The sequence below is a fragment of the Carcharhinus amblyrhynchos genome, chromosome 5 (genome assembly GCF_965287045.1).
Source record: "Carcharhinus amblyrhynchos chromosome 5, sCarAmb.v2.hapA, whole genome shotgun sequence".
Taxonomy (NCBI): domain Eukaryota; kingdom Metazoa; phylum Chordata; class Chondrichthyes; order Carcharhiniformes; family Carcharhinidae; genus Carcharhinus; species Carcharhinus amblyrhynchos.
Genome location: NC_137328.1, coordinates 18,383,126 through 18,391,610, shown reverse-complemented (window position 1 = coordinate 18,391,610; position 8,485 = coordinate 18,383,126). Strand labels below are relative to the sequence as shown.

The window sequence follows — 8,485 nt, the reverse complement described above, 5'->3', positions numbered from 1 at the left end:
AAATGTTTAATCAGAGATGCACGCCAGAATCCCACATTCATTACTCTCAGTACATATACGCCATTATTCATTCGACACCACTTGAAATCCTTCACTGACCCTCCCTCCATTTATCTTCACATGGCAAAGGGAGTGCGCAAGTGACATGCCCTGATATTTTTGCATTATTATTGTTGAGGTACGGTGAAGGCCATAAGAGTTGATCAAACGCCCGACCCACTAAATATTCCAAGCTTTTCCACCCTATCTGTATTCATGGCATCATCCTCCATGTCAGTTTCAGTTCTTTTTAGACAGCTTAATTGATTCCATGCGCCAAAAATAAGTGCAGAATATCATTTTCTAGTTGCAAGATGTATGAGAGAACTGGTGCAGCAATAGGTTGGGACATTTGCACGCCTCAGACCTCAGATAAGAGTAATGGTGTGCTCATCTCTTTTCCCTGGAAGAATGCAATGTGAATTGTCTTTGAGGAGGATCAAATGAGTGTTGATTGGGGTGTGGACACTCAAGGCTGACATGGTGGGAGGGAGCAGTTTATTTTGGTGTAAGGTCGAAAGCACATGCTAAGTGATTGCTGCACTAAGGCATACCTGCCTGAAAATCTATCTTTTAGCACACAATTTTGGTATTACTTGCTAAATGCAACAGTTAGAATTTTGCTGAAGATGTTGAAGCACTTAAATTGCTTCTAATCAGCATTTTCATGAAGTTAAGTACTGTGGACTCCATGCACCCGCTTCACTGAAGGTATTGACCACTCTGGCTGACACATTATGGCATGTTTCAGGCTGGCTCAGGGACAGTAAGAGGACAACAGATTCCCAAACATTGGAGGGAGGTCTTGGTGGAGACTGTTCAGAAGAGAAGGAACATACTGTATCTGCAGGGAAGTATTCATCCTATTGTCCCTGTCTCTTTTAGCAATTGGTGCTACTCTGCCTGACTTCAAGTTCGTGTTTCCTGCAGAGCAAGGAGACACCCAGCAACATGCTAATATCCGAGCACTCCCTCTCTCCTGGTGACTCCTATAAGATGTTCAACAATTAACAAGTCTGATTAGCATAACACTTCATCTGTTTCAGTGAAGTCCCCAAAAAAGTTACAAAAAAATTGTTGACACGAATATTAAATACTACACACTGTGCCACTGTGCAGCCCCTACTTGCTGTGAGGCACTGCTGCCTTACAGCAAGAAACCTCACAACACCAAGTTAAAGTCCAAGAGGTTTATTTGGTAGCACAAATTGACACAGACATCAAGTTTCTGCAGTGGCTTGTGCTACCAAATAAACCTATTGGATTTCAATCTGGTGTTATGAGACTTCTTACTGTGCTTACCCCAATCCAATGCCAGCATCTCCACTTCATGGCTACCATCAGACTCACAGCATCAGGGATCTAGGTTCAATTCTGGCCTCAGGTGACTGTCTGGAGTTTGCATGTTCTCCTCGCGTTTGCGGGGGTTTCTTCCAGGTCCTTCGGTTTCCTCCCACAGTCCAAAGATGTGAAGGTTAAGTGGATTGGCTGTGATAAATTGCCCCTTCATGTCAGGGGGATTAGGAGCATAAATATGTGGGGTAATGAACTTCGGTGGGATTGTTGTTGGTGCAGGCTCGATGGGCCAAATGGCCTCCTTTTGCATTGTAGATTCTATGATTCTACATTGTTGGTGAAGTTTCGACCGAATGTCTCAGGAAATATTTTGTTGTGTTTCAAAAGTCTTCTTCAAGCCTCCAAAGGCAAGTGAGCAATAAATGGTGATATGATCTTAACTGGTACTCAGAATTTTGTGCAGTGGCTTTTTTATTGCTTGCAATGTGCCGAGTGCTGGGTTTTTTTGTGAGGTGCTAGTTGCTGTGAGAGGAGGGCATTAGTTCGATTGTTGTAGTATTTCCTTAATGAGCATTGCAGCAGGTAATGTATGCACTGATTAGACCCTTAACAACCCAACAGGCAACCAACCGTTCATAGTGTAGATTTCAACATCTTTACCAAGATGTCATCTTGTGCTAACTATCTACTAAATTGTAGGCTGTTTGGCACCTAATGTAACTGGGTTCAACTGACCCCACAGTAGCTTCATTAATCACCGTTCCACACCAGTTGTGAGTTAACACGCTTATTCTTAGAGACCACTCCTGTAGGAAATAGAAACATTCATTCCACTGGAATTGCCCAGACAATTTGAGTTTCTGAACTTCAGCCCAACAATAAAGATCTGGGTGCAGAACTCTTACTGCAAAACTAATCAAAAATCAAGTCCAATTCAGAGTCTCAACAAGTTGAGACATTCCTGATCCAAGCTGACAAGACAGGGTTCTCAGCTCCTGTCTTGGGCTTGATTTACATGATCCAAGCTGATTGGACTAGGCAATCTGATTGGTGTAGCCTTGGAGGAGGAGTTCCTCCTCCAAGGCTTGATCTTATTTGCATCTTAGCCAAAAGGTCGAGATGCCGCTTTTAAAAATTGCTTCAAATGAAGCTAAAATGTAACCTAATGACTTCAACCAAGAGCAGCATGTTGATACTACACTTGATCTTAGCCAAAAGGCTGAGAGGTGATTATGTTAACCCTGAATAATTTGGTGTTTAACAGCATTTAAATAAACAAGAAAAAAAAATTATTTAATTATTGTTATTAAAATTAAATGCATTTGATTGTTGCATTGAAAAGGAGTATTTGAATTTGTGACCTCTATTTGAGGGAGGTGAAAATAACAGTCAATTCTGTTGATCATTTTCCCCAGTAAATTAAGTAGTAAATTCAGTTGCAACTACTTGGTTTTTTGATATTCATTCATGGAACATGAGTGTCGCTGGCTGGCCAGCATTTATTGCCCATCCCTAGATGCCCTTGGAGGGCAGTTGAGAGTCAACCACATTGCTATGGCTCTGGTGTCACATGTAGGCCAGACCAGGTAAGAATGGCAGACTTCCTTCCGTAAAGGACATTAGTGAATCAGAACAATTTTACAATAATCGACGATGGTTTCATGGTCAACAGTAGATTCTTAACTCCAGATATTTTTTATTCCACCATCTGCTGTGGCGGGATTCAAACCCAGGCCCCCAAAACAATAGCTGAATTTCTGGGTTAATAGTCTAGCGACAATACTACTAGGCCATCACATGCTGCAGAGAAGCTTACGTTACAACTTAGTAGTGCAACATTGATTGAAGTTGGGGAAAAATTGAAAGTAGGCAATTATGTCTGCTCATTAGATCCAGCAGGTAAGATCAAGGTTTGGTAAAATCCATATCAACTGTAAATTATTTGATGGGGCAGAATTTTAAAATTACATTTGGACCTGCACAGCAAACAGTATAGTGAATATGTGCAAACCTGTGGTTACATCATTCAGAAAAGTTACAATTGTTCAGTAATTTCAATGAATTCAAAACATTTATACACCACATTCAGCAAAAGTGACTTTAAAAAGGGACAGCTTCACTGACATTTTCTGACCAAGATATGCTGGGAGCTGCATTAGATATAAAAGAAAGATGTTCCATTTGGAGCGACATAGTGGCACAGTGGTTATCACTGCTGCCTCAGAGCGCCAGGGACTCAGGTTCAATTCTAGCCTCGAGTCACTGTCTGTGTGGAGTTTGTACATTCTGCCCTTGCCTGCATGGGTTTCCTCAAGTACTCCGGCATCCTCCCACACGCCAAGTTGCATGGGTTATTTTGATTGGCCATTCCCCTTAGTGGGAAATACATGGGGTTACGGGGATAGGGCCTGGATGGGATTGTTGTCGGTGCAAGCTCGATGGGCCGAATGGCCTCCTCTGAACTGTAGGAATTCTATGACTCTCCTTCTATGATCCTCCATCTCTAGCGAGCTTCCCCTTGATATGCTCAAAGAAATTATCATAAAAGATTAGGAAAATCAAACACAGGCTGCCCTGACCTTGACAGTCATGGCTCAGATTTGGGATCCTGAGTGTGTGTTCTGTTACAGGCAGACCATGATGGAGCTCAATGCTTTGCTATTACATCAATCCTTTGTCCATTGCCATACTTGAGATCTTATTTCATTTATCAACCTGCTTTATAATTATTTCCTTTACGTTTCTCAGACAATTTATTTTATACTTATTTTATTCATTTACTTACTCCAAAGTGTACCCCATTCCAAGCCTGGTCCTGAACTTGTATCTTTCTGCTCCTATGAATTTGCTATCAGCATTCATCTCCTGAGAAAAAAAGCAAACCTTGACTCTATTGGCCTTGCAAACTACTGCCCCATCTTCAACCTCCATTTTCTCTCCAAAGACCTTGAACATGTCGAATACCTCCAGTCAGATTTCCATTCCTACCTCTGTAACTGTGATGGAGGTAAATTATTCTCCCTCATCCTTCCCAACGTCTCTGCATGACATGCTTTCTTTACAATGGTTAACAACACTAGCCTTATCCAATGCCTCTTCTCTGCAACACAGTAAAAAGTCTGACAACACCAGGTTTTAGTCCAACCTATTTATTTGATAATATACTCACAAGCTTTCGGGGTTAGCCCCTTCGTCAGGTGAATGGAGAGTTCTGGCCTCAGACAGAGCATATAAAGCACAGACAGTTTAGAGATTACTGATTAGAATGCGAATCCTTACACCTAACCTGCTGTTCAAGACCTGAAGTGGCTGATAATGTGAGTGGAAGGAGCACTGATCACAGTTTAAAGAGATGTGTATTGTCTCCAGACAGTATAGTGGGTGAGGTTTTGCAAACCCAGGCAAGTCACGGGGGTTACAGATAGTGCGACATGAACCCAAGATCTTCTCTGCAACACAGCTATGTGGGACTCTCAGCTGGTTCCATTCAATGCTCTGGTACCTGAACTTCTGGTGCCTCACAGCCTCTATCCTTGCCTCTCTCCTATTCTTCATCTACATGCTGCCTCTCAGCAACATTTTCAGAAGGCACGAAACTAGTTTTCACATGTATGCTGACAACTTCCAGCACTATGTCACTACCATTTCTCAACTCCTCCATTGTTGCTAGTTTATTGGACTGTAAGACTACCTATTTCCTCTTATGTAACTTTGTTTTACTCTACCCTGTCTCAGCTTACTTGCTATAGAAATCCTCATCCATGTCATTGTAGCTTCGAAGTATGGAAATTTCAAAGCCCATACAACCCCCCACTTTCCACTGTCCTTAAAATTGAGGCTATCCAAAACTCTAATATCCATGTCCTTACTTTCTTTATGTTCCATTCATATATGACTCTGTGCTTGCTGATCTACGTTGGCTCCCAATTCCCTTAATTTTAAAATTCTATTCCTTGTTTTCAAAGTCCTCCATGGCCTCATCCTTCTCTATCCCTGTTCCCTGCTCCATCCCCACAACCTTCCAGGATATTTGCACTTACTCAATTCTGTCCTCTTGAGCATTCTCAATTTTAATCTTTTTACAATTGGCTGTCATGCTTTCAGCTGTCCAGACTTTGGAATTCCTTCCCTAAACCTCTTTGCCTCTTTCCTCCTTTCAGAGTCTCCTTAGCATCTACCATTTTGACCAAGCCTTTACCATAGACTTTTATGTTTCCTTTGTTGCTTGGTGCCAGGTTTTCTTAATAATACTCCAATGAAGGATCTTGGATCTTTTTTATTGCATTCAAGGCACTTTATAAATACAATTTGTCACTGTTGTTTTGTATTTATAGACTAATAGGTATTGTTATCAGTGTTAGTGGATAAATGTTTAATTGTGAAACTGTTCAAAATAAGTGATTGATGCCTCCTTTAAATGGCTCATGGAGAAACAACACACGGGTTAGAATTTCCCAGTCAACTTGTGGGTCCCTTGAGTTGTCTGGAATTAGGCTACCTACCCAAAGATGGCCTCTCTGTGGCAGGTTGGTGGGGCCTAAGCTCTAGGCCTGCACGGTCAAGCCTGCAGCCACAGGTTTGCCTGTGCAAGTGTGGATCTCCACAATGGCGGCCTACTACTGACTCAATTTTTTAATTGGAAAGTTGAATAAGTTAGGAAAAATATGTCCTCTCTCTCTCTCTCTCTCGATTCCCTGAACTATTGGCTCTTTCCATGCTGGTTGGCCTTCTCTCAGACCGCCCCCCCCCCCCCCCCCCGCCCCCCCCGCCCCCAGCTTCAAGAGGCTTCTTATTATCATTAACTAGATGGTGAGCCCGCCCTCTGGATGAGTGAAGGAGTATCAGTGCAGGGTGAATATTTCCCCAAAAGTGCATGGTCTGAACTCTCATTTGACCCCAATGTTGGGGTCCCTGTCCAAAAGTATATTGAACATTAATCCACTGACATAAACCTCTTATATCTTCAAATTCTTCTTACTGTAAAACCTGAATGTAATCATCATTTTAAAACTGGCTTCAGATTCAGGTCTGATGCGTCCATTTAATCATGAATTATTAGACTCTTCATAAAGTGCACAGGGTTACGATGTCATTGCAGCATCATTTTGTTAATGCCCTCTTGAGAAGGGATATAATAACTAGTTCAGCTTGGAGCACATGACTCCCCTTCACAAATAAAACTCAGCCATTTCTCCCTGCATATTTATATTACTATGCATTATATTCTTTCACACTTATTATAGACTTGGGCCGACTGAGTGATGGGATAAAGTGTATCAAATCAACTGTTTAAAATGGAAATTATCTTCGAGAGAGAGAGACCTGAAGAGAAACTTAACACCAAGATGAAGCCTGGATGGTAGCTTGGGATTGAGGGAAGCCCTGGGGGGAGAACTTGAATGACAAAAGCACAATAAGTTTCAGAGAAAAATGTGTTTGTTGGAACTTGTAGGTCATCCTGTGGAACAGTAGGGATATGAAGTGATTGCTGCACTCCTTACTGGATAGAATATGTGTTTGCAGGGCAGTGAACCAAATTCAACACCTGCAATACAACTAAAAAGCATATTAATCATTCCACAGCAAGGCTCCAGAAGGCTGGCTACGTACAGTCAACAAGCAATGACCCCAAGGTTCTGGTTGCTTACCATCTTACTTCACCGTCTCGCTCTCACACAGATATTTTTCAACCTACTGCACTGTTCTATGTCCAATTCAAAGATGTGCGGGTTAGGTGGGTTGCCCCTTAGTGTGAGGAGGACTAGCAGGGAAAATACATGGGGTTACGGGGATAGGGCCTGGATGGGACTGTTGTTGGTGCTGGCTCGATGGGCCAAATGGCCTCCTCCCCTGCTGGAGGGCTTGATTTTGCCATTTTGATTCTAAGTGTGAGGCGGACTTGAAAATGTGAATGTTTCAGATCTGACTTTTAGACTTGTTCTTAGGTGCCCCCATATGCACTCTGCCCGAAAATAAAGCAACAATTCTGAATCGTGCTATTGAAGCCTGTGGGCAGGGCTTAACGCGCCTGAAACACTGCAGCTCCAATCGGAGCCTTCAACTTAAAAAATCAATTGAAAAATGCGACATGGCTCGCAGGCCGGATAATGTCTCCCTTGGCCCCTATAGACATTGCCCCACCCCCACAACATTACTGACCCCCTTATCCCCCGCCACCGCTACCCGGATCAACCATGGCCCCCTGCCTCTCTTCCCCCCCTTACCGATTGCACATAGTGTGGCAACGGACCCCTTTCCACCACTCCCCCCGCCCCCCCCCCCCACCCCCACACTGACCGCATGCAGAGTGGCAGCTACCCCTGCCTCCCCGGCCCCTCCACCAGAGAGCCATCTGACCCGCCCCCCGTACCCGCCACCGGTCTGAGTTAGACAGCCGCCGGACACTCTGAACTTACCTCCTCAGAAGCTGGAGCGCCAAATCGGGACGGGCGAACACTGTGGTAAAGGGGGTCGTGCTGGCAATTTTGGGTGTGCAGCCCATTAAGCCAATTTAAATGCATGCAAATACCTTTAAGTTGACGTTGCAACAGTTTCAGGCATGGAACACGGTGGCAATTTTCAGCCATTGGTAGAGGAGAACTGGCGTGGAGGCAGGCATGGATTGCATTACCCGCCTCACACCCGATTTTCGCCAAGTTTTCGCACCCAAAAATGGGCGCAATTTGATGGTAAAATCAGGCCCTATGATTTAACCAACATAATCCGCACATCTTTGGAATGTGGGAGGAAACTGGAGCACCTGGAGAAAACCCTTGCAGGTACCAGGAGAATGTGCAAACTCCACACAGACAGTGACACAAGTTATGCAACTGACATAGAGACATTGGAGTCGAACAATATCCAGTTATATTATGGCAGCATGGTGGCACAGCAGTTAACACTGCGGCCTCACGGTGCCAGAGACTGGGTTCAATTCTTGTATTGTTAGCAATATTAGTGGATACATTTTTAGTGGTGAAGTAGTTCCAGGTCCCAGGTCGTTCTCCCTTGTCATAATACCTTATTTCACTTCTCCCCTACCAGGTATTCTATTCAACTAAATCCATCTCTCTACCCTTGATCACTGACACCCCTGCCGTCATCCTTGGTTGACTTTTTCTTGGGTAAGCCTCCAGCATCAGCCTATACC

The 8,485-nt window shown here is 43.6% G+C and overlaps 1 non-coding gene across 1 annotated transcript; it reads right to left on the bottom strand.

Moving 5' to 3' along the window:
* Positions 1 to 2,383: 2,383 nt before the first annotated feature.
* On the bottom strand, positions 2,384 to 2,566 carry LOC145343615 (U2 spliceosomal RNA). The gene has a single exon (XR_013886756.1). It is a non-coding gene; the product is annotated as a U2 spliceosomal RNA (small nuclear RNA).
* Positions 2,567 to 8,485: the final 5,919 nt, after the last annotated feature.